Source organism: Haliotis asinina, chromosome 15 (genome assembly GCF_037392515.1).
Source record: "Haliotis asinina isolate JCU_RB_2024 chromosome 15, JCU_Hal_asi_v2, whole genome shotgun sequence".
NCBI lineage: Eukaryota > Metazoa > Mollusca > Gastropoda > Lepetellida > Haliotidae > Haliotis > Haliotis asinina.
This window is the reverse complement of record NC_090294.1, coordinates 26,336,110-26,362,452: the sequence shown is the minus strand read 5'-3', so window position 1 is coordinate 26,362,452 and position 26,343 is coordinate 26,336,110. Positions and strand designations below refer to the sequence as shown.

Sequence of the window (26,343 nt, the reverse complement as noted above, 5' to 3'; positions counted from 1 at the left end):
CTAAACAAAAGACAACAACGACCAGTATTTGTGAAGATAAATATAAACTGGGATTAGTGAAACATTCATTACATTTTGTAATGATGTCATGGTCAAAGAATTCCTTGAGGGCATCTGGAGACCTAGAATTCTTTTTGTGATTCTCTGTTTGAATATTGGTTTCAAAAGAGCCAATATCATGTTTAAGGATCAATGCATTTCTGTGAGAATTCAGTTAAAATGGCCTGTTTAGTAAGTTGTATCTTGGCATCTGTTTTTGTGAAAATTTCATTCTCAAGTTGGTTCAGATCAGTTCGACCTTGCTGTTGCTGGAAATATATGGAGAGTCCTTTCTGGTTTGGTTGAGGTATAGCTGCTAATTTTTTTGTCCGTTATTCCCATTTCCAAGTCCAGTTTTGGTAACTGAGGGCTAGACAGCACATCACATGAAGTCGGAGAGACATTGTCTCACTATACCATGTACTCCAAGCATTAGATTTTACATGGTCTTTGAAGGAAGGACCCCAGTTAATCGTTCATGAACTTGGTCAAATGTACTGGATAAATATTATTAAATCTATGGAATTTTTAACTCCAAGAGAATATTTTTGTGTGATCATAAACATTTCTGTCCCAGTCTGTCAACATATTTATGTCCTTTTTTGTCTAAACCTCTTTTTAATTGATCTTCATCCTCAAAAGCTGTAAGGGCTTTTGGGGTGGCCAAGCTGTTAAGGCACTCACTTGTCATGCCAAAGATTCAGGTTCAATTCTACACATGGGTACAAGGATTGAAGCCCATATCAGGTGTCCCCTACCATGATATTGCTGGAATGTTGCTTACAGTGATGTAGAACCATAAATAATCACTCAAAAGCTTTGAGGCAATAAAAAATGGTAGGAGTATGCACTGTTTACTTGGATAGCATGTAAACAGCACACTATGAATTTGTATTTTGTCAGTGACAGGTTGTAAAGAAATTAGTATCTGATTCCTGTGGGAACCCTGTATGTGACCATGGTGACAAGCTTATATATCATTAGCATGGTATGCATATGTTGTAACCATAGCAACATCCAACAAAATGGCGAACAACTACAAAAACATAACAGGACAGGTGCATGTATAGGACCATGTTGAACTGAATCAAGGAACTTGGCAAACCAAGTTCAATGTCTGGTCAACTTCTTTACTGCAATGAGTGTGACGTTTCAGTGCAGATACTAACACCAGCATGAAATACAGAAACGACAGATTGATTGCAATAAAAAAGTTGATTATCGTTAGCGCTTTGTTTTCTTTCACCTTTATAACTTCTAAAATGCCTCTGAAAGAAGGAAAAAAAAGAATGTCAGAATGTGACAGTAAAATTGTTTGTAAAATAAACGATGGGAACCACAAGTTCATTGAGGTACATGCTGAGACCGTCATATCAAAATGCAATATGTGACATGTAACATACAAGGATCAAACTGTTTTACGAAAATCAACCCAAAACCACTCTAAATAGACAAGAATTTCAATGCTGCCAAATGTCCCTCTGGCACTCTGAAATGTTAGCCATTTTCTTACCAGAATAGGAGATAGACAAACTTTATGGAGAACAACTTCATTATTATGGTGCGACGTTTCGGTACAGATACTTGCAACGTTGTCAAGCAGGTGCAAGAATCTGTACCAAAACATCGCACTATCATAATAAAGAAGTTGCTATCCTTAATTTAAGTTTGTCTGTCTTGGACTCCCCAACTTCTAAAATGCCACTCAAAGAGGTTACCAGAATAGATTAATGTCAGGTGTATGTAAAGTGCATTGTGAAATTTTGATAAATTCTAGTTGTATCAAAAAGCTATACGTTATTGCAACCCTCAAGGATATTGGAATGAAATTTTAACTGAATTCCACCACAAGATGTAATAATAGGTGTTTGGTAAAACATGGGAAAATATGGTTATGTACATAATGAATATGTCCATCAATGATTGTCTGTTCTAAAAGGTTAGAAAGATAATTGACTTTTTTTTGTAACTTGGGGTCGTAAAAATGAAAGTTCCTTTGGTGTCATGAGTGATTCTGTTGTTAAAACTGACAAAGAAAATAAAATAGACTCTTACAAGTTCTTTCTTTGCTGTGTCAATATTTGCAGGTGTTTGAGAGTAATTATTCAGGCGTTAAGACATATCTGCTATCATTATACAATGCGATCATGATAATATTGTCAGTGTTTTAGACACAAAGTTCTAAAGGTCATCAGCAAGTTTCCTTGACCCACACATTCCCTGTGTGCATAAACAGCTGTTGACATGACATCACTCAATGCCCTCACATCATATCAGTTTACTACAATGTGCATATAAATCAGCTGATTAGATTCCACAGTATAATCAAGTTGAATATAGTATATGTACATATATACTGACAGAAATAAATAAGGGAACACATGAAAGTATGATATTCTTTTCTCAATGTGTTTAACACTGTACTCAACAGTATGCCAGCTATATAGTGACAGTCTGTAAATAATCGCATCCAGACCCAGATAATCCAGTGATCAACGTCATGAGTATCAATCTATGCAAACGGGATACAAAGACATGTGTCAACAAGTAAGCAAGCCTGACAACCCAAGAGCATTAGCTGCCTCTTGTAAGAAACATGAGCTGCTGAAGACCAGTTCTTACCTACAGGTTCTCCACAGGGGTGTGGTATTTCACTATGTGTTCATGTGTGAAAATCTGAAAATACGGAAACGATACATTATACTCTTGTTTCCTTATTTGTTTTCCCCAGTCTAATATATACATGTTGCCATGGTAACCATTTGGAATATAATTCTGACATTTATGATAGATATGTTTTCTCTGTCAAATAAGTCATGTTCGTTTCAAAGTGTCTCTAAACGTAGTCTAAACATGGTTGCATGTAAATAAGGGGTAAGTTGGTGCACACAATTCATAGTCTGGTGCAAACCATTAAAACAGTCACTCAATTTCACCCAGATGCATGCCAATGGTATTGAATAAAAGTTTTAATAAACTTCACACAAGAGATTACAAAGTCCAAATATACACTTATCATAATCGTATGATTGAATGACGGGATAGTTTTGGTGACAAGCTGTTTGTGAAAGATCAAAACCAACTCTGAGACCTGCCCCAATTTCCTTCTGATGCAGGCTTACTTTTTCAGTCAAAACCGAAGAGGATTTTTTATCCAATTTATGAATTGACCAAAAATACAGAAAACCTCACCTGAGTATCTACTGATGTCCATTACATCAACCCTTGTTCATAAAGCTGCAAATATCTCATGCATGCCGAGGATATGTTAACTTTTATCAGCAAGTGTTAATATATTTGATATCAGAAGACACGATGGTGAGATTTTATTTATCATAGTTTTCAATGAGAAATGTACACCTTTGAACACAATACTGCCATTAGTACTGCAGCAATGTCATAGCATTGTAAAGTTCATGACGTCATAGCATTGTTAGGGCATTGAACAAAATCTACTGTCAGTGACGTCACTGTTGATATCGTTTGCTCACAAACAAGCAATATCTCCAGTGGAATACTGTAGGTACATTTGTAATATTTGGTATTTACTGTTGAAATCAGCTGGGATGTGACTGGCAGCCGCTATCTTGCCTTTGCATACACATGCTCTGAATGCGCTACCCATGTCCTGCACATTCCTGTGAGGAACTCATGGTTCATACTGAAAAGCAATCATATTCTTCACAGTGATCCTTGCTAGCCTAGTGGATAAAATCCCAAAGCTAGTAAGCGAAGGGCTGCAGTCCTGGTTCAAAACCAGACATCACCACAATATATTGGAAGATTTCAAATTTGTGAAATTTTACAATCGGTTTCAGTGATAGCATGACAAACTTTTATCATTATCAATCTTCAAGGTTTGTACAAGTAAAATAACTCAAAATCAAGGTCTAGTCCTCAGAAAATCCATGGGCAGTTCTGTAGAAAATCCCAAGATTTCTAAGAGAATTGCCGTGAAGCTGCTTGTAGAGGAGAACTTGGCGAGACAATAGAGTGCCATCTCTAGAGGTGTATAAGTAGCATTCATGGTCATTATAATGTCTTTGATTGGACAGGAAGATCAGAACACTCTGCAGCCGTGTGACATGCTCACCTGCATGTTCTATTTGTTAAACATTGAAGGGCATTATATAGAACAGTGATGTAATTACACTTCAAGGTCAGTGTGCTGTTGCTATCTTTATCATTAGACATGTCACAAATGCTGTGACATTGTTTGAGCAGAAGGGGCTTGCACACAATAAGTGCCAGTATGTTTCTGTGGCAGTATGTGATCTGCACTGACTCAATGTCAGTGATCAGCGACTAGTAACTGTCACAATAGACAGGGTCGATTACTAACTTCTATTCTACGTTACTCAATACCTGACAATGCCCATTAGAATAAACCACAAAGGCCTGTACAAAGTACTTTATTTCTTCAGTTTTTGGTGGGAGGAGTAGAATGAATGCTGCATAGTTATGATGGTCAGGCTGACCAGGGTTTTTAATTTCCTAAATGCCATCATGATCTGGGGCCTGATCCACAAAGCGTTTGTACTGCTAAGTAATTTGTTCTTATATGATAAACTATATAATTATGATCACTCGTAACATTAAGAATGCTTTGTGGATCGAGATCCAGATAATTAGATGGTTCTATGATTGCAATATTCCAGCAATATCACCAGGGAGACACCAGAAATGGACTAAATTACATTTTGTACCCATGTGGGGAATGTAACCCGTTAATTTAACGTTTAATTTGAACTGCTATTCTACCCCATCATCACCTATGATTGATGAGGATGAAAAGAAACGAATATTCAATGCACTCTCCAACTCTCTGTCCTTTTCGGAGTGCTGTATAAATTGGAATGAACTTATGGTCCCAAGGTAATCCATGACACATGACAGATGTAGTACATGACAGATTGCAACAAGTAACACATGTTGAGAAAGGAGATACATCAAGCTCCAGTGATTGGACTAGTCCAGCCAACTAGCAAGGAAACAATAACTAATTTCTTTAATAAACTTCACAAATCAAGAGACTGACACTTAAAGAAACCAGTAAAAGCACCACGATGTGCTTTAGGTTGCAAACACATCTGCAAAGTATTAACACAACCAAGGGGGAATTTAAATACTTCTTTGTTCCTGATAAATGTCTGCCATTCACAGATGACAGAGATTTTTCTCTTGCCTTCGGGCTACAGGTGTCCCAGTCTTAATAATTCATAGTTTTTAAACTGTCTTAGCTCAACGACGGAGTAAGTTCATATGAAACTAGCAAATCTATTTTTGATATAGCGGATAGAAATAGCAAAGGAAGGAAAATGTAGTGTTTTGATAGTACATCACAATTTTGCTGCATCACAAGGACATGCTTGTAGATGAGATTGAGTGTGGAGGGGGGGAGGGGGGTGTGTAGCCTGGTTGTGTTTGCTTATCGTACCGAAAACACAGGTTTGATTCTCGAACATTGCTGAAACATGTGAAGAAGTTTATTCTGGAATGTTAAGCAGCGTAGAACCATAATTTTTTTCTCACTCACTCACTCACTCACTCACTCACTCACTCACTCACTTACTCACTCACTCACTCACTCGTCTATTCACTCATCTACTCATTCACTCACTCATCTACTCACTCATCTACTCACTCATCTACTCACTCACTCACTCACCTACTCACTCATATACTCACTCATCTATTGACTCACTTACTCAATCACTCATCTACTCACTCATTCACTCACTCATCTACTCACATTTAGATGGATTCATACTACCTGTGAGAATACTTTCATCTGCATTGGCTAATAACCTGTCGAACATCCTCTAAATGTATCTAATAGGTAATAAATATTGCTGCAGTGCCTCACTGCCCTAGACGTATGATATAACTGTTGTGTAATGTGGTTGGGGATTTATATGCCTCCTCTAATACCTTTGTTTGTCAGTGAAATATGTGTCAGTGAATGCCTGTTCAGCAGCCCATGTTACATAGACCACATGAAATTGACGACAACAGCTGGTCTGTGATCGAAAGCAGTCTACTGAAAGTAACTTTCATTTCAGGGTCACAGACACTACAGATCAATATCAGTATTGAATAAAATGGTCTTGTTTGACTGTTATGTAAATAAAACAAATTGCTTTTTAAGTTTTGAATTTTTATGTTATTGTTATTAGTTGGCACTGTTATTAGTTATCTCACTGTTTTATGTGTGTTATCTGAATCGTATCTTTGTCTTATCTTTGAGGGTAACTTAGCAAATTCTTAGTGTTATTTTGAGGTTGTGTGTGTGTGTGTGTTTTAGGGGGAGGGAGGTGGGGTGGGGGTAGGAGGGGGATTTCAGTTGTTTTTTCTATATCTTGTGATATCAGTTATTTTTTATGAAAACTCAGGTAAGTTTTCTCAAGTTAGAAAATAGTGTCACTGGATTTGTAGTCATTTCCTGCAAAATGTACATACCATTTGTTTTTCTGAATGACAAAATCAGGAAATATATTAGACAGTTCCCCTGAAGCTGGAAAACTAGCATTTTTCTTTGTAGTCCAATTAGACTGAAGAAATCAGAAAATCTGCCATAGTTCTCAATTTTGATTAAGTCACATCTGACTGGTTTGACATGAATTGTGAACCATATCAGAAATCTGAAGGTGCTTGTTATTGAATGTGATTTTTTAGGTCAGGTAGTATATGAATACTACAAAATATGTAGTTTTCCCTTTAATTTTGAAAGATTGATTTTTTTCTATGTTAATGTGCCCAGTTGGTTATGTAAATCAGCCTTTTCTTTCCATTTATCACGAAATGAGAGATATTTTCAGTTGGTGATGCATGGTCTTGTGCATATAGCCCAGGTAAAAATTCAATTTAAGTGAAGCAACATTGGTTGCGGACAGTCCTAGGATGGGCAACCGTGTTTGGCAGCTTGACTTCTGAGAGTTTCTAGGACTTCAGTCTTGCCAACAAAAAGCAGATGTGATACATGTGGTCCCACTTGAGGGAAGTTAGCTTGTTCATGGGTTGCCTCTGTTCAACCAGCTGTGACTGGGTACCCGGTAGGTTAAGTCATATGATTCAAGGCATGGCTGATTACTACAGGAATCTGGATGAATATTTCTTTCTTAATTTCTTGTGGTGTATAATATACTCTTTTAAAAAGGTTTGGAAACTGAACTTTCAATTTGGATAGGAAGTGAAAATGTTGACAAATGTTTCAAGGACAGACACCTTATGAACACACCACCAATTCCCTCTATTGCCACCCCTAAACACTGTGATAAGCAGGTGCAGTAGCCCTATACACATGCATAGGGTCCCATTCTTGATTTTGATGGTTTTCAAGGTTGAGAAGTTACTTTGAATATAAGTTTTGACACTCATCACACGTGTTATTGTTTGTTTCTAGTCATTTGTTTTAAAATGAAAATCGTACACATGCAAATTACACGCCATACACCAATCATCTTTCAAAAGCAACTACATTCCAAATACCCATGATTGTAGGGAAGTGCAAATGGTAACGCACTCTCAAATCATTCCATATTAACTTATCAACATCGATTGACTCCGATAAATCTCCTAAATATTTTTAACTGTAAATACAAAAATGAAGTTCCCCTACTTATTTTTGAAGATTATAGTATTTTTAAGAAGTTTTTTTTCTTTTTTAACAAATTCTGACCTCATGGCCCTGTGGTATTTTTTCCTAATAGTAATGGTATGTATTTGAAATGTCAAATATGTTATCTTCTTACTGAGTGTAAAGTAATGAATAACCTTGTTAGAATAGGTGGAAAGTTCAATTTTGATTGATGGTTATATTTGGTTTGTTCCAAGCAATCAATCATTGATCATAATTTTATTTGTTTTGTAAGATTGTAGATCATGTGACCTGTTTGAACCAAATTTGTTTGATGTTGTAATGTTTAGCATGGGTTTATTGTCTTGCACTTGGTCCAGAGTCCCAAATCAGTACACATGTCAAGCTTCACTGATCATGGCGAGTTGATGGATAATTTGAGGGAAGAGTTGATGGAGGAATTGATGGATGAACAGATGGAACACTTGATGGAAGTATTGATGGTTGATAGACTTGTGCAAGGAGTTGATGGACAAGTTGATGAATGAACAGATGTATGACTTAATGGTTGAGAAGATAACAAGTAGATGGATGAATTGATGGATGGATGAAGAGATGGACTTGTGTGAGGAGTTGATGGATCAGTGGATGGACGAAGTCATGGATATGTGTAGTTTTACAAGTGACGGGAAGTTTGATGGAACAGTTGATGAAACAGTTGATGGACGAGTAGGTTTTTGTAAAAAAATTCACAAAGAAAATTGTTACATAAGAACATAAAAAATGGTAAATATTTGAAAAGGTTTTCCTCCAATGTTAAGCAGCCTACACTGTTTCAGTCTTGGTGATTGTTTGATTGTGTACTATTGCTATTCATAACATCAATCACTTGATTGTCTGAAACTGAGTATATTTACAACAGAAAATGTAATCTCCACCTGAAGAATTGCACCGAGGGAAAAAAACAAAGCAAACACCAGATTTTGTTTTCATGTTACTTTCTGTGTTTTCATATACTGAGAGAAACAAATAAGGGAGCATGGAATAATTCATGTGTCCTTTAGTGTTCCTTTAGTTTATTCCAGCTTTCATCACCACCTTTGAATGGCACTGTGGAACTAGAAGTCTGAGAATAAGTAAAAGCACACAGCTATGAAGTGGTGTTCCCTTATTTGTTTCCCTAAGTATATATATCCACCAACAAAGCTGGTATCACTTCGGAAATATTGATTTGTCATCAAAGATGTGTCATCAGACACAGATGATGACAAATTATTCTCAGGACCTTCAGACATTATGTGTTATTCACAATGACTTATCGATTTTCTGATAGCACAGCATATGTTAGATCAGGTGGAAGAAAATCTGGATTGATGACAGTTACACAGTGGATTAATTCTTTTTCATCTCAGGGATTATAGAAACAGCTGGATTGTGTTATACTGTTTGATGGTTTTGGGCGTGACCAAATTTATTCTTTAGATGCACATTAACTGTTCTACCTACCAGAGATAAGAAGAAAAAATGTTGATTGATCAAATGTATGCTAGTTTTGACCAGTATTTGTCTGACATTATATCACTAATGTAATCAACACACTGTTCAAAATTAACATATTTTCAAATAGACAGCATTGTGGGTCTCATTTAAGGTAGCTACGTCTATGTCATGAAGTATTGGCTGGAAACAGATTTATTGTCATTAATATTTGAATAATATTATTCTCCATTTTCAGATTTCAGAAACTGACCCCAAAAATCTGCTAGATAGGTTAAATTGGCAGAAATAAATTATTCAGTGCAGTAAACGTAACTCACACAAAAAGTCTCCGTGAGATTAAGGTGCAGTGTGGTGGCCAAGTGGTTTAAGTGTTTGCATGTCATACCAAACGCCTGGATTCGATTCCACACAATGGTGCAGTGTGTGAAGCACATTTCTTGTGTACCCTGTTGTGAAATTGCTGGCATATTGCTAATAGTGATTAAAACCCAACTCGACCCGTGAAGGTCCCAGGGTAGTATATGCCTTCAGCAACCCATGCTTGCCATGAAAGGCGACTATGTTTGTCGTAAGAGGCGACTAACTCGATCGGGTGGTCAGGCTTGCTGACTTGGTTGACACCTGTCATTCAAGTTCCCAATTGCGCAAGTCGATGCTCAGGTTGTTGGTCACTGGATTGTCTGGTCCAGACTTGATTATTTACAGACCTCCGCCATATAGCTGGAATATTGCTGAGTGAGGCGTAAAACTAAACTCACTCACTCACACTCACACTCACACACTCAGTAAAACCCAACTCACTCATTCACTCTGTTTGATTTCAGTAGATTGTCAGTGTGTTAATGTTATGCAACTTTTTTCCGTGAGTTTCATGTCCTTTGTTAATTCCAGAGTTTCTTCCTACGCAAAAAGCAATAATGACACAATAATCCTCCACTCTGTTAAGAGCAGAAATCAACCAAATTTTCTCTAAATGAATAAATCAAAGCAATATTGGTTAATACTACATGATTAGCTATTCAATCAGCATTGTTACATGATCTTGTGATCCACTGAATGTCTTGTCAAGCTAAAGTTTGAGATAATTTGGACAGCTGCTGTTTCAGATTTTTTTTTCAGCGAAATATTTATTTTATGTCTGGGTGACTGTTAGGTCAGATTTATACATCTGTTGTTCTGGTAACCAATCACACATTTCTGGTCGTTAGGTTTGAAGGTATTAACGGCTCAAAGAAAATAAAAACCTTGTAGTAAATCTTATAGAAAAAAGTCTTATAGGTTTTCTGTAAACTGAAATTATCTTACTCGTATTAAATTTTCAAATTATTAATGGCTGAATGAAGATTAGAATCTTATTGCAGATCTGATAGAAAAAAGTCTAGTACCAATCTTGGAAAGTGAATGAGTTTAGTTTTATGCCACCTTTATCAATATTCCAGCAATACCATGGCAGGGGATACCAGAAATGGGCTTCACATATTGCACTGAAGTGTGGAATCCAACTGGGCTTCCCACTGCCCCGATGTCATTGTGAAGATGATGCTATCCTGGGCACAATAATATTGCACTCTGTTTTTCCATGATTGTTGATAGTTACAGTACATTTCATTGCATTTGAGACAGATGAATTGTGCACAAACACAATCTTGTTGTCAAGAGGGTGGCAGCTTGCTGCTAGAACAGCCACGTAATCAACGAGCATGTGAAGTGAAATATCAAGTCCACATGTGCAACTCACAAACCTGGCTGTTCTACCAGCAAGTGTCCCGTCTCGTAAGAAATAGTGAAAAGTCAGAAGAAAACAATGACCGTTTGGAAAACAACTTTTTTTATTTGGGTATCCAAAATTATGAGAAATAATCATTGGTCTGTCAGTTTCATTTGACCGTGCAAAATTTGGTTTTGTTGCATTCGTCAGTCTCAAATGAAAGCAAACAGACTGTAATCTAGGAGAAATCTAGGCTGAGATATTATCGTTACTGGACTGGAACACATTGTCACAGTACTTAATCTTTTACTGTAAGCGGCTGTACCTGCAGCTATAGTCTGTTTCCCCTGAAAATGTACCGATGAATTTCACTTTGGACCAGAAAGTAAATCAAATAGAGTGAAATTAAGATTGTGCACACTCACAATTCCACCTTGCCAACTGCACATTAAAATCTCTGAATTTTATTCAACTTAGGATAAAAGTTGCTTAACAAGCAATCATAGTTTCAAATCGCTATTTCTGGCTTATATTACAAGGGGGTAAGCACAGTAGTTGGAACAGTGAACCAAATGCATGTGCAGTACGTGATGAGCGTTAACCAATGCAACTCTTCCTCAGTGTTTCATTTAATGTACGTATACCTATGTAATGCAAAACAGTAGTAGTGATTTGAAGTTATAATTGTTTGTTATGATTTTGTAAGTTGAATAAATTTAAATGTGCAATTGGCAAAATTCGCAATCATGATCCCTTTATTTGATTTACTTTTTGGTCTAAAGTGAAATTCATTGGTAAGTTTTCATGGCAAAGAGACTATAGCTTGCTCATATTTATGTCGCCACCATCTGGTCATTTGCCAAAAGATTCATGGGTTCTTTTAAGTGAAGAGGGTTGTGTACTGTACACTAGAGGTTGCGACAACACTGAAAGTGTCTGCACACAAAGTTGACTTCAACAGTTTTTTAACACCCAGTTATCACAGATGGGCTCAATCCCATCACCTCCAAGCTCGCTGGATTACTAGCCTGGTGCCTTAGACATCTCGCCCACCATGCCCAGATTATTTAATCAAAGGTTTATGATTTCATATCCAGCCTTATATGGCTGAAGCTGGATGATCATCAGAGATAGAATACACATATCAATAGCATAAACAGTAAACCTATATCCAGAAATTGATGGCAACAAAGACTATATTATGCAATATGGCACAGGTAATTTGTTCGATGTCTCACTGGGATGAAATAATATGGTGACAACTGGTCTTTCAATTAGACCAAAAGACCAGTTTGAACTATTTATAGTTCAATTCTATACTTTTATATGTCATTGATTTGCCTCACGTCAACCTGTTGACTGACAGCTGTGAGTTTTAATGAAATTCGATTTTAACGAAAGTTTAATTTAATGACTTACGAAGCATTTGAAATCATCCACCCTCTTTACAACACCCAAATTAGTTTAGCAGGCATAAGGTATTGTTGCTGTTATAAATTAATGTGTTTGTTTAACAGACAATGGATAATGTTCTCACCAGGATAACACCTTCAGATATTTTTGGTATCCTTTGGGGCTATATATTGATGTCAGTGCAAATTAGAGAGGTCATGTGCAAATTTTCAGGACTAGTTTCACAGTGTCACGCCCATTTATCAGAGATAGGGCCCGGATTGACAGCTATGTTTATGGTACTGTCAGTGCTTTGATCCATGCAAATTCATGTCTTGTAATGATACATTGAATGAATTACGAAGCTTGTGGACTCTCAGTGTTACCGAGCAGACGGCACAGGAATTCTGGAACAAAGTGTTCATAAACATAAAAGTGTATTTGTTTTTCAAAAGGTTAATCAAAGGTTTCTGATGTTCCATACAAGTTTGCTGTATCTTTCAAATGTAAGCTAAGATTTGTTGACAACAATATGTGCCTTAACATAAAAACTTACATGGAACTAGATGACCTAATGCAGTCAAATGAATGACCAGTAGAAAACTGAGTCAACGAGTTTGTGTGGTAGCATATTACTACACACATAGTTGTGGGGAATTGAACCCAGGTCATCGGCGTGGTGAATAAACACTTCAGCAACAACGGTAACCCACCACGCAACCCATGCTTGCCATAAAAGGCGACTATTCTTGCCTTAAGAAGCAACTAATGGGATCGGGTGGTCAGGCTTGCTGACTTGGTTGACACATGTCATCGGTTCCCAATTGCACAGATCGATGCTCATGTTGTTGGTCACTGGATTGTCTGGTGTGGTGTAAAACTAAACTCACTCACTCACTCATTTATTCAGCTCATTGCATATACATGGAACTTCGCCAGCTTCATTCAGTATATATGCGAACATTTGTTATTAGTTTTATCATGGTAGAATGGAGATAAAAATTCTATGCTTTCAATGAAGCAAGGTTTCCTGCAGATTTAAGGATGTTTAACGTAACATTTGAAACCTCCCACTGTGTGTTTGGTTCTTATCCAAATATGACTTAATTAAATCTACAGGCAGTTTATCTGCTCTCCAATGACAACATAAGAATATTTGTCCACAGTGAAAAATACAAAATGTTTTTGATCAGAATCTTTAATTAATTTGTTAGTGAAAGAAAGATTACAGTTTGACACGGACGTCAGTCAGTCTGATCTGGTTGTCTGTGCTCTTTATTAAGTTTTTCTTTTGTTTGGACAATCTGTTGGTTTAAACATTTAAAACAAATCAATTTTGTTAACAGTGTATATTACATAGCAAAATTGATAATTTCTATACCATCAAGCTGTTGCTGAGTGTAAGTCTGGAAGAATTATAATTTAGTATGATTAAATTTACTTTATCAACAACAAACGTCTGTGGGAGAAATGATCTTCATCATTTAGAACTCTTTCTTTATTTGAATATATGCTGTCATACAAACACAAGAATGTTTGTGGGGTTCTTGGTAAACATTAAAATTACCGCTGATGTTATAAGTGTGGTTACAAGGTAAATTTGTAAAGAAAATATGTGACCAAATCAAAAGAGTAAGAGTGTATATAAACAATTGTTTAATTTCAAGTGGTACAGAAATGGACATTAATAAAATATGTATTTCAATCTGGGTGACATTTGGTCATTTCACTTATTGTTATTTTTTTCTGCTGAACACTGCATTCAGCAATGTTCCAGCAACATGTCATCAGTCTGTATACAGTAAATCTGGACCAGACAAGCAAATGATCAACAGCATGGGGATTATGTCGAGCAGGAGACACTACCTCAAACTAGAATCTATTTCTGCTTCAAGTCAAACATTAACCTCAGATAACTAATTATGTTGCAAGTTTATAATATTGAAGTTGTCTACTAAACTTTTGGTGGGATTAGCCATTAGCTACATTTTATGTCAGGCCCCCCTAAGTAATTGAAGGAATTACAGCAAATTTGAAGGAATTGCATCTCAAATGTAAACAAACGCAGCCCACTCGCGAAACAATTGCAGCGATATCGGTAGTTTAGCGGTAATAACAGAAACACATCGGCCCTATCGGAAGCAATGTCGGTAATACTGGAAACACGCTCGGCCATCTTCGGAGATTTTTCGGTCGCGAGCGGAAACTCACGCAGCAAAGGGGGCCTGTATGTGTGAGCCTTTATTTGATTAATCATTCTAAACAGAGCATGAATTATTTTTAAGGTTGTTGCCATTTTCATATTGGCGATGTCATCATTTGAAACCTGTGAAGATCTCGGTTAGAACTGATCTTCAGCAACCCTTGTTTCTCATAAGAAATGACTAATGGGATCAGCTGGTCAGACTCACTGACTTGGTTGACACGTCATCATATTCCAAATGCTTTGATCGATGCTCATGCTTTTGATCACTAGATTGTATGGTCCAAATTGATTATCTACAGACTGCTGCCATATAGCTGGAATATTGCTGAGTGCGGCGTTAAACAACAACCAAACAAAACATTTGAATTTGAGAACACTGTAAAGATTAAATTACAGATTTACTTTTGACATTTTTGTTCTTTTAAATGTCCAAGTGGGTGATATCAGTTTCACTAGTGTGTTCCATTACTGTGATTCATTTCGCAATTCTGTTGTTGTCATTGTGCATAAAAAATCGCTTTGTGAAACACGTGAAGGATTAATGACTGTTACCAGTCCAGCTGCCACGGTGGAATCGTGGAATCCCCACAGACTAATGGCATGTCATTATCTTCAGTACAAGGAGTTCAGACTTAGCACTGTTTATAGTCACTACTGTTTCCATGTAGAATTGGGATAATGCTTGAATGTTCAGAAGAAGCGAAAACGATCAGGGAATTCTAAAGAGCACAGGGTACTTCTTTGATTTCATTCTGGAACTGAAGCAGGTTTATTTTCACATGCCCTTGCTGTGCCAATAATAATGACAGCCAGTTCATATTTTAAATCGTACATTGCAATATTTTTTCTGTGGATGGTATTTGGGATTAGAAAATAAAACAAGCTTTATTCTTTTTCCTCATGTTACTGTCTACACTTTTTGAAATAATGTAATTGATTGACAAAATAGCTGAAATGCGAGAGTGACTTTAGCATCATTGCAGCGTTTGGCCATATTGAACTTGATTGTCAATATCGCAATATGTTGCAATAATATTTTAATTCCAGTAGACAGGTCTTTTAAATAAATGCTGTTCTATTCACAGTACTATTATTTTGCTATTTTCTCAATTGTCATTTGATCACATTTCGTCACATTTTTTTCAACACCCTGGGATCATTCAATCTAAGCTGCATTATGAGGTGCTGAAAGGTGAAAGCTTGTTCAATGTTTGTAGTAAGAGTCTATAATCTCTGCTCAGGAAAGTACTATATGATATCAAATTTTAATTCAGAATGCAGTTTTATGTTTCATATTTGTTTCATATTTTCATATTTATTTTATGGTCATGATCTATTTCAATAGCCTTGGTTTCCACCTAGACTGTATGCATGCTCTTTGCAAGCAGATTGAGGTCACTTTGCGGGCATTTGACAGGCATTCAGCAGGCATTTCTCAACCCTTGGGTAGATCCTGGGTAGAATAGGTTTTCAGCATGCCATGCTTGCCATACAAGGCAACTACGCTTGCCATAAGAGGCGACTAACAAGATCGGGTGATCTGGCTCACTGACTTGTTTGACACATGTCATCGGTCCCCAGTTGCCAAGATTGATGCTCATGCCTTTGATCACTGGATTGTTTGGTCCTGATTCGATATATTTACAGACTTCCACCCTATGGAATATTTCTGAGTGTGGCATAAAACTAAAATCACTCACTCACTCACCACTCACTCACTCACTCACTCACTCACTCACTCACTCACTCACTCACTTTTAGCAATATCACAGCAAGGGGCTCCAGAAATGTACATTATATTTTCAAAATTAAACATTCTCGTTAGCTGTGTTGCTTTTTCAACTCATCTGAAAAATTGTTAGCTAACATGGTTAATTAAACTGCCTTGAGAAATGATATTTAATAAGGATGGGGAACAGCTTGACTTTGATTCCTGGAAGTCTTTAACAATGTAGCATGACAACTTGACCGAAATCCTCAGCTGTCCTAAATCCAGAATCCCAGCTGGTTATTACTTGGTTTTCGATAAAAAAAGAAACAGAAAACCAATCTAATTTAGTTTGCAGCCTGTTCATTGAAGGAGCTTCATTCCAACATCGACTTGTTTGATTTCCCTTATTCCAAGACCACAGGAGTCAGGGATAATTATGAAGGTCTTGTGGCTTATTATTGATGCTGGTTCTGTTTGTCTGACACAGATCAAGGTTGTTCTATGGACATGTTGGGAAACTGATCGAAAAGAAAGGATTTTTTGTGATTAGACTTTCATGTTTTTTGTTGAAAAAATATAGTTCTAATAAGTTTTTGTTTTTAATCTGTAACTTCTAGAATGTAAGGAGGGTTTTGATATGTGTTCTGTTTTATGTAATCTGTGAAAGCAATCTGTGTGCATTACTGTTGTGAGATGTGATTCACAAGAAGAATGGATGTTTTAGGGCAATGTATGTGGGGTTTTAGTGCAACAGATGTAAGCTTGGTGACTGACCACTTACTCATCCACCCCCACACTTGTCCACTCATCCACTTATTCATACATCCACTTGTCCACTCAACCACCCACCCATTTATCCACCCACATTTACCCATTTTGATCCACTCATCACCCACTCCTACATCTACTCATATACCCACCATCCACTCATACACTCTAACTGCCAGTCTCCATAAAACCTCTAAACCCCAATTCCTGTAAACCTTAATCTGTAAAACCTCTAAACCCCAACTCCTATAAAGCCTCTAACCCCAACCTCTGTGAAACCTCTAAAACCCAACTTCTGTGAAAACCATAACTTATAAAACCTCTAAACCCCAATTCCTGAAAAACACCATAACCTGTAAAACCTCTAAACCCCAACTCCTGTAAACAAACATAATCTGTAAAACCTCTAACCCCAACCTCTGTAAAACCTCTAAACCCCAACTCCTGTAAGAAAACAACCTGTAAAACCTCTAAACCCCAACCTCTGTAAAACCTCTAATCCCAACTCCTGTGAAACCTCTAAACCCCAACTCCTGTCAAAATACATAGCCTGTAAAACCTCTAAACCCAACCTCTGTGAAACCTCTAAACCCCAACCTCTGTGAAACCTCTGAACCCCATCATCTGTAAAACCTCTAAACCCAAACTCCTGTAAAAAAACATAACCAGTAAAACCTCTAAACCCCAACCTCTGTAAAATCTATTACCCATAGAACCTCTAACCCCACCTCTGAGAAAACCCATAATCTGTAAAACCCTAACCCTAACCTGCCAAACATTTAACCCACCTGACATCTGTAAACCCTTTAAACCCCGACACCTAAAAAAACGCATAAACCATAAAACTAGACCCACCCAACCCATGTATTTAAACCTCAGGACCCGCACCACTGTAATAAAATACCTATCCCTAATACTGAGCAGAAATAAAACTGATATGTACTTCTTGTTGTAACACAAACCAGGACAAAAATTCATCTAGAATTTATAATTATCATGAATTATGATAATATCAAGATAATGTAGGTGTCAGAGTTTTATGATGTTATTCCAGAATCCCATGAACTAGAGACAAACTTGACTGAAATAATTTCTCAAAGATGTGAAGATATGTCTTGACTGGTCATGTCACCATGACCTTTCAGGTCATGTCACCGTGACCTTTCATTTGACCATTCTGAGCCAGGCCCTTGGGTGATGGGAAAAGTGACAGTCAGGTAGTTTATATTAATCATGCAAACTTGAAAAGGTCTGTCCCAGATCTTGTTTGTCTGTCACTTCAAAGACACAATTACACTTAAGACATAACAGATTTGGCATATGTTCAGTTACATATTTTTATTTGATAGTTTTCAAAGTGCAATCTGGAATAGTGGCTATTATTCTTAATCTGCTGCCATCGATACGCCTAATAAATTATCAGTGCCTATACAACATGAGATCATGGTTGTAAAATTTGAATATCGCTGCTCTTCCCTCATGCACACGAATCAAGAAACATGAGTGTATAACATTTTTTATACACTAGTGGTTTCAGGTAAAACGCTTGTGATAACTGATCCAAATGAATCACTGGTAAATACGTAGAAAATGTGTATGATGCAATTGCTTCCTCCTAACTTTTTTGTCCAGCCATAATTCCTGCATATAGAACAACAAATATTCAGAAAATACAATTTAAATGGCAAAGGATCATGTCTGGTGGTAATGTATCACAAGCTACATCAATAACATGCAACAGTAGAAGTGGCTATAATGCATGAAAGAACCCACAGGAATATTCACCGCCAATCCCAAAGGTCCTTGTAGGGACGAGGTGGGTCCAGAGGATCTGCTACTGTGGTGATGTTGATGTATTGATTTAAATGTCAACAGTAATTCAAGAGAGAAAATCAGGGTAGTATTATTATGTGTACACCTTGGGGGTTTGTACAGATATCCTGCTGAAGAAAGTTCATGATCACATGAAACTATCATGTCACAATAGTTACAGGCACAAAGTGGCCCGTGAAGGTCCTGGGGTAGAACAGGCCTTCAGCAACCCATGCTTGCCATAAAAGGCAACTATGCTTGTTCTAAGAGACGACTAACGGGATCGGGTGGTCAGGCTTGCTGACTTGGTAGACACACATCATTGCTGAGTGTAGCATAAAACTAAACTAAATTTACTCACTCACTCACTCACTCACTCACTCACTCACTCACTCACTCACTCACTCACTCACTCACTCACTCACTCACTCACTCACTCACTCACTCACTCACTCACTCACTCACTCACTCACAAAGTCAGATATTTTCAACAATATTTTTGGCCTTAAAGGGAACAGGTAAAAAGGGACACACAACAAAAGGGACCCAAAACGGAAAGGTCAAAACGACTACAAGAAAGTCAAAAAGGCTGCATCAAAAGTGAAAGGGCCTAAGAAGCCAATATTATATACATGGGGTGTATGCTCTTACTTTAGCCTCTTCCTGATGCTATAAAAGTCTTATTATCCCTTACGACTTGCCTGAAATCGATAACTGAAAGTTCGAGGCAAACAGCTTCCAAACAGAGAAATCCTGCCATATTGTAGAATGTAAACAATTGATCAGTTCATTGAAAACTGTCATACACAGCGTTGTTGATGTTTGCTGAACTGGTTTCAAAGAATAGGTTAATCGCTATTGTTAAAAAATGAAACATTGAATTAAACTTTAGGATGTAAGTTCACATTATCAGTTGTATGGTTGTTCATGCGACGATTCTTCAGCATCCCAAACCCACAATATGAAGGTTCTTCGTCATGGATCTGAATCTTGATAATTTTGCTTATAGTATTAATCGGTTTCATTTGGATCCATTACTGAGCACGTTTTGTGATAGGGTGTGCTGTTACGGTCAATTATTGCTTGATTACTGAACACCAGTTATAGACCCACATAGTATGTATACCAGTGTACTGTCGTCATCGACCTGTGAAGATCCGGGAGAGAGTTGATCTTCAGTAACCCATGCTTGTCATATGTGGTCAGACTTGCTTGACACGTCATTGTATCCCAGTTGTATAGATTGATGCTCATGCTGTTGATCGCTGGATTAGCCAGACTTGATTTAATATCTACAGCTGCCATATAGCTGGAATATTGCTCCGTGCAGTGGTAAAGAATAACAATATGAAACACTCTGACATTTTGGGACTGAGTTGTGTCCCTTTGCTGCAGATCATCTGCATGGCTCTCAAATGTCTTAGAGCAACTTCAGCAACCCATGCTTGCCATAAAAGGCGACTATGCTTGTCGTAAGAGGCAACTAACGGGATCAGGTGGTCAGACGTGCTAACTTGGTTGACACATGTCATCGGTTCCCCATTGCGCAGATCGATGCTCACGTTGTTGATCACTGGATTGTCTGGTCCAGACTTGATTATTTACAGACCGCCGCCATATAGCTGGAATATTGCTGAGTTCGGCGTAAAACTAAACTCACTCACTCACTGAATCCTAATTTCCATCTTAAGAATCAAGGTGCAACAGTGCTTACTGACCCATCAAAGGCTAACAAGCCCTGCAAGGGCATATTATCCTCCCTCTAGTCACATTTATCTGAAGCCAGACGATTAGGATGGACGTACTGGTAACTGTGAAATAAACCCATACAGATGTCTTCACAGCTATGAAGACATTTTCAACATTATCACAACCGAAATAGACAGTGGCCAACATTTATTCAGCCTTTTCTGTGGCTTCATCAACCTAGGCTTGCCAGTTGTCTGGCAGGCTAGTTTGTCAAAAATGACAGGTTTCTCATTGATAAATGTTCAAATGGTGTTTTCATGTAACCTATTTGTCACCAGTTAGAGTAATTTCTATTGGGTAAATTAAAGGTGATAGATGAGCAATTTGGAACTGACTCCAACTGTATAACACATGACATACATAGGCAGATCCTGAAATTTTTAGAGGGGTTTTTGAAACCCCTGAACAATATGCCAATGGATTTTATTCACTAATCTAATGATTCAATATTGTGAAGAAAAAAAGAAGGAAAAAACAAAAAAAACTCACAAAGTGCGAAAGATTACCCAATACACTTTTTGAAAGGCATTCATGAAGTTGTAAATTAGGAATGACAAGTCTAGATGGATAATCTTTATAATGCAATAGTGCCATTTTGATGTAGATTCTTATACTCAAGCATGAAAATGGTGTAAGTATCTTTACCAAAATATAATCATCCATGAAGACTTGTCATTCCTACTACCAAATATCTTCAAGAAAACATATAGCACTGACCAATTCTTTCATGAAAACATGAAGGACCACTCATATTCTTACCATAGTTAATTAGTTTGAAACTTTAATAATCCTTTCAACAAATGTCAACAGTAAATGGGTTTGAATGTTATGTGAAAATTATTACTTTCACTTCCACGTCTCCAAAGAACAGCAAAATATCTCAAACTAAACGACACTAGAAGTACATTACTCTTCACATGATAGCTGAGATATCAAGCTTGTGCTGATATGAATTTTCTGCTGAAGCAAAACCAATCCCCACATAAAACATAATGGCATATTAGCTTCCTAACGGTAAATTATGTTGATCTGTCTGCTATTTCAATTCCCCCAATTACCTTACCAAACATTCTGTGAAATCTTAATACTTAAACCTGTCATCATGGATGATAGAGTTGAGAAGCATCGTCATAAACATCAGTGGAAGATTACAGAGGGGAACAGGATTTATAAAATCTAAACACAGTAATCTTTGCTGCTAATTATCTGAGCATGGTTATACAAAACAATCTTAAGGATTAAGACTACTGTCAATCACGTTGGCAGTAAGAGTGATTTGCACAAAGCCACCTAGATTTACTGTTTCACATTTCTTGGAGAATATTGGAACATAATTTGTAGCAACAGTTGCAAACAACCTTAGTCTTTGTTTGTGCACTAACATCCAGATTCAATTGTTAAAATATATTTGAGAATGTTAAAACATCATTTGGAGGATATCACAAAAAATCATCTACCAAACTGCAAGTGTGACCCACCTCAGTAATTCTACTAGTCCTTGAAATTTACTTTCTGTAACCTGTAGACTTTTGTTACTTTCTGTCCTTGTAATAGGTTTCCAGGTACATGTTTCATGGTTCCAAACACACAATGCCATGGTTACAAGAATTATGGTTACTTGCTGTGTGAGTATGAAGCTATTCCAGACTTATATAACTATTCACCGTTGTTGAGATCTTTTTGAGATCTTGAGATCCTTTGCAGATTTAACCTGGCAGCCAGAGTAAATTTGCAATAAGGTTTTGTCTGTGTACACTGGGGAACTTCAGTGACTCCATAGGATGACCAACTTTTGCTTGATTAATTTGGTTTGCTTTTAGATGCACCACAAATTGACTGATTCCCATGTAAACTTGCTTGTAACTATGCAACAGAAGATAAGGACAGCCAGGGTCTGTTGATCCATTGGTGGAATATTGGCTTTCATAGAAGGATATGCAGCTATGTTTTATTCATTATGAAACTGTGTTGCAATTTTGTTGGTTTGGTTTTTTTGACAGTTCACTCAATTTCCAGCTCTATGACTTGTAAATATTCAAGTCTGGATCAGACAATCTAGTGATTGACATCATGATCTGTGGAGTATGATGACATGATGACGTGTCAATTCAGCAAACCTGACCACCTGATCCTGTTTGAAGCACCTCATACAATCATTGGTTTCTTTCTGACATACCTAGAAACATCTAATTGGGTTGAACTTGGATTTGAACCCATGGTAACAGATTCCTGATGGACTCAAGGGAGGTAATTCTGCACAGAAAATTGCAGTGCCTCAGACGACTGGGCCACTCATGCCCCAAAACAATAAGAACAATGATTGTGGATTCCAGACTCAGACTGCTGAATGTAGGTAGCTGCCACTTTGATGCTGAAGTGGTGGAGATGAAGTCTGATGAAGCAGAAGAAGGCATTCAACCATCTGATATGGTAATTTCCTCAAGCAATGTCCAGGAGGAGTGTTCATTTCCAGTGAGAATAGGTCATAAGCAACCTTGGAGATCAAGACTGAAGACCAGTGCAAGTTGCTGTCAGAAAGGTGATGGCGTTGAAATAAAAATTGTTTAGTCTCCACTGTAGATTTACCATATCCTTCAAAGTAAGGTGCTATTCTCATGAAAATCAGATGTTGGCAGTCACTATTGTCACCTACAGATCTGACGACATTCCGTTCCAGGTCTTCTAAGAAAGATCTTTTATCTGACCAATCAGAACATTGCTTCCAAGATTGTGAAAGTGAGATTCTAAATGTGTTGCAAAGAATTTGGACTGGTTGACCTAGAGTCACTGTATGTCTTTTTTTTGATAAATAGTCCAGTAAACGTTAACACCAAACATTGTGTCATAGACTGAGGACAAGTGGAAAATTAGTCAGGAGAAGTTACTTTCTCAAGGTCACTAGCAAGTGGCCTTTTTTAAAAATATTGACCCCTTGTTAATCAAACAAGTAAATTTGTGAATGTATATCATATCCTTCATCAGTATAATGTGTCTGACTGGAGTGTCCTTGGTGGGTTGGCACTTTAAACCAGGATTACTTCTGATGAGTCAAAGTAGCTTCACTCCAAAGATTTGGTCTGACTGACATCACATGGTGTTGCTGTGTGTATCGAAAATCGATCGAAAAAAGTATTAAAAATAATTATGGATTGTAAAAAGTATATTTTTGATTAATCGGAGATTCACAAACAAACATGTACTCAACAGTGTAAAACTATCTGCATTGTATTCATGGTTTTGTGTTCATCACTACAGTATATATTACTGTAACCTTTCTATGAGTAAATTTCACATTTATTGTGAACATGATGAGAAGTACTGATAAATGTTTGTTATATTAATAACAGAAGAATTACATTGACATTAGAAAAAAAATGGGGAAAATCCTAAAATTGGTGATAGCATAAAAAATGTATATGTTTTGATAATAATCAATAATCATACACCACAAGTCTTCCAATAATTAAAACTACACATACCCACGCAAAAGACAAAAATCTTAAGATCCTTGATACAGATTGAATTTCTTCAATTCATGTAGTGCAAACTTGGAACTTCGGAAAGGGTGTCTGTGGCTGCAGAACTCCCAACTTGAAGCTCCATCACAAAGTCTAGGAGGAATTATTCCGTTGGATAACCAGCTGAAGATTATAGTCACATGACTAATCCCACCTGGTACCCATTTCCTGCATGGTGAACTGGGGCAATTTTTGAACAAACTCACTTGCCTGAGGTGAGACTACATGTATCACACATGGTTCATTGCGCACTAGGACTGAAGTCCTAAAAACTCTCAAGAATACATGATAAGCCAACCTCTGATGCCCCCAGCTCTCCTATCTGAAGAACATTGTTGAAAACAACATTCACTTACTCCTCTGTGTCGCCCTTAGAACACAGCTCTGCGTCGCCCTTAGAACACAGCTCTGCATGCTGATCATCATGCTCTTCTCGACACACCCCATGGAGAGGAAAAAGATAAAATTACACCCAAGAAGAGCAGCTCACTTTAATTTCTTGTTTTACAGATTTTTGTCCTCAGAAAACCTAAAAGTAGAAGGTTGGAAAAAAAATCACCTGTCAGTGCAAAAATCCACAAAAGTTTTCAAATGCATTTTTTTTTTCAAGTTCACAATCGCTGACCTGATTGAAGCACTGATAATCTAACACAAATATTGTTAGATAATATAATTGGTCTGGCGTCAGCAAAAGTCATAAACAGTATCTCGCTTGTAACTCGTAACCAAAACTTAGATTTTCAACATGTCAATGCAACATATACATTTCAGCATGATCTGTTGTTGTGATATTGATCATACATGATGGGCTGCCTATACGACACCTGACATCCTTGTACGCCCACCTTTCTGTCTAGTTCAGTGGATATTGTTTAGCTCATTTTTCATCTTAATTTCCACTCTGATCTTTTGTTGTATATAGTTCTAAGAAGAGAATAACGATTGGGTCACAATATGGAAGACAGAGTGTCCTGATTGAGCAGTATCGTGAAATTAAATCATTCAGTGCAGACTGAATATAAAATGTGTTGTTTCATGTTACGTCAGCACCGTAGTCGTGATTAAATAAATGTCGCCATTTATCCTCAGATGGTTTTATAACACAGGGATTTTTCGGTCATTGGCTTGTCACAAATACTTACTTGTTATGAAGATGCTTAGCAGACCTGAAACGACTGAAACGATTTACATACCTGTAAGATTGACCTAATTATTATACCTGGAGCTATTACCTATTTATCTGGTCATTGACTTGTCACAAATACTTTCTTTTTATGAAGATACTGAGCACACGGTGAAACGATGGCCTATTTACATATCTATAAGATTGACCTAATTAGCACAACTTGAGTTATTACTAGGTAGTTTGTATATCATTTGGCCTATTTATCAAAATTAGAAAGTTGACCTATTTAGCACACTTGGAATTACCTGTTACCTTTAATTTCACCTGGAATTATTATCCAGTCATCACACATGGAAAGTTGACATGTTAAGCACACAAGGAATTATTCCCTGTTTATTCCCATCTATTCCCATCTCACATTGATGCATGCAGCACACTTACAATTTTTACCAATCTTGTTTATTCGGGTGTCAGAAATTGTGGTGTTCCAATTAGTTGAAATAATGAAAGAGAGGTTTCAGTGACCAAACAGCCAAGCGATCACATTTTCTCAAAATCGAACACAAATGGCTTTGGAACTACTGTTTTAATGAAATTCTTCAACGGCATTTAGAAGTTGGTGAGGTAATACAAGACACTATTATGGATGACAACTTCTTTAATTCTTTTAACACGTTTCAAGGCTGATCCTTCTTCGTCCACCTGAGAAGAAGTTGTCATCCATAATAGTGTCTTGTAGTACTGTTTTAATGTCAATGAAAGGAACATGTAACCATGTCTGGAATCAATGGAAACTTTATGTTCTGATCAAAGCATTTTATGCAATTTCTAATTAAGGCAAAAATAACAGTAGAGAACCAAAAGTTTTCTTCTTTAAACTTACCTGCAATAAGAACCTGAAAAATGATGGTATAATGTTCTTTGATTGCTCTTTGGAAATAAGCCATTCATTAGTTGTGAGGTTTCAACCAGTTCCCATCACTAGTGACAGAGTTTTCCACTATGAATAGCAACATTCCAGCAATGTCACCGTGGGGACAATAGAAATCAGCGTCACACATTGTACAGAAACTGAACCAGTCTTCGGTGTGATGAAGGAATGCTTTAACAGCTAGGCTACCCATAGCATCATATGCCTACTTTCCCATGCTAACAAATTAGGTCATCTTGTAGCATGATACTTGGAGACAGAGATTGGGCAAAGGATTCCTTTGTCCGAAATTAAAGCGATACAACTG

General features: G+C 37.2%; 1 protein-coding gene across 1 annotated transcript in view; it reads left to right on the top strand.

Annotated features, from left to right (window-relative positions):
* The window catches only part of LOC137264876 (vitamin D3 receptor-like), a 136,021-nt gene that overhangs the window by 30,115 nt on the left and 79,563 nt on the right, over positions 1–26,343 (top strand). The gene's annotated exons all lie outside the window — the stretch shown is intronic.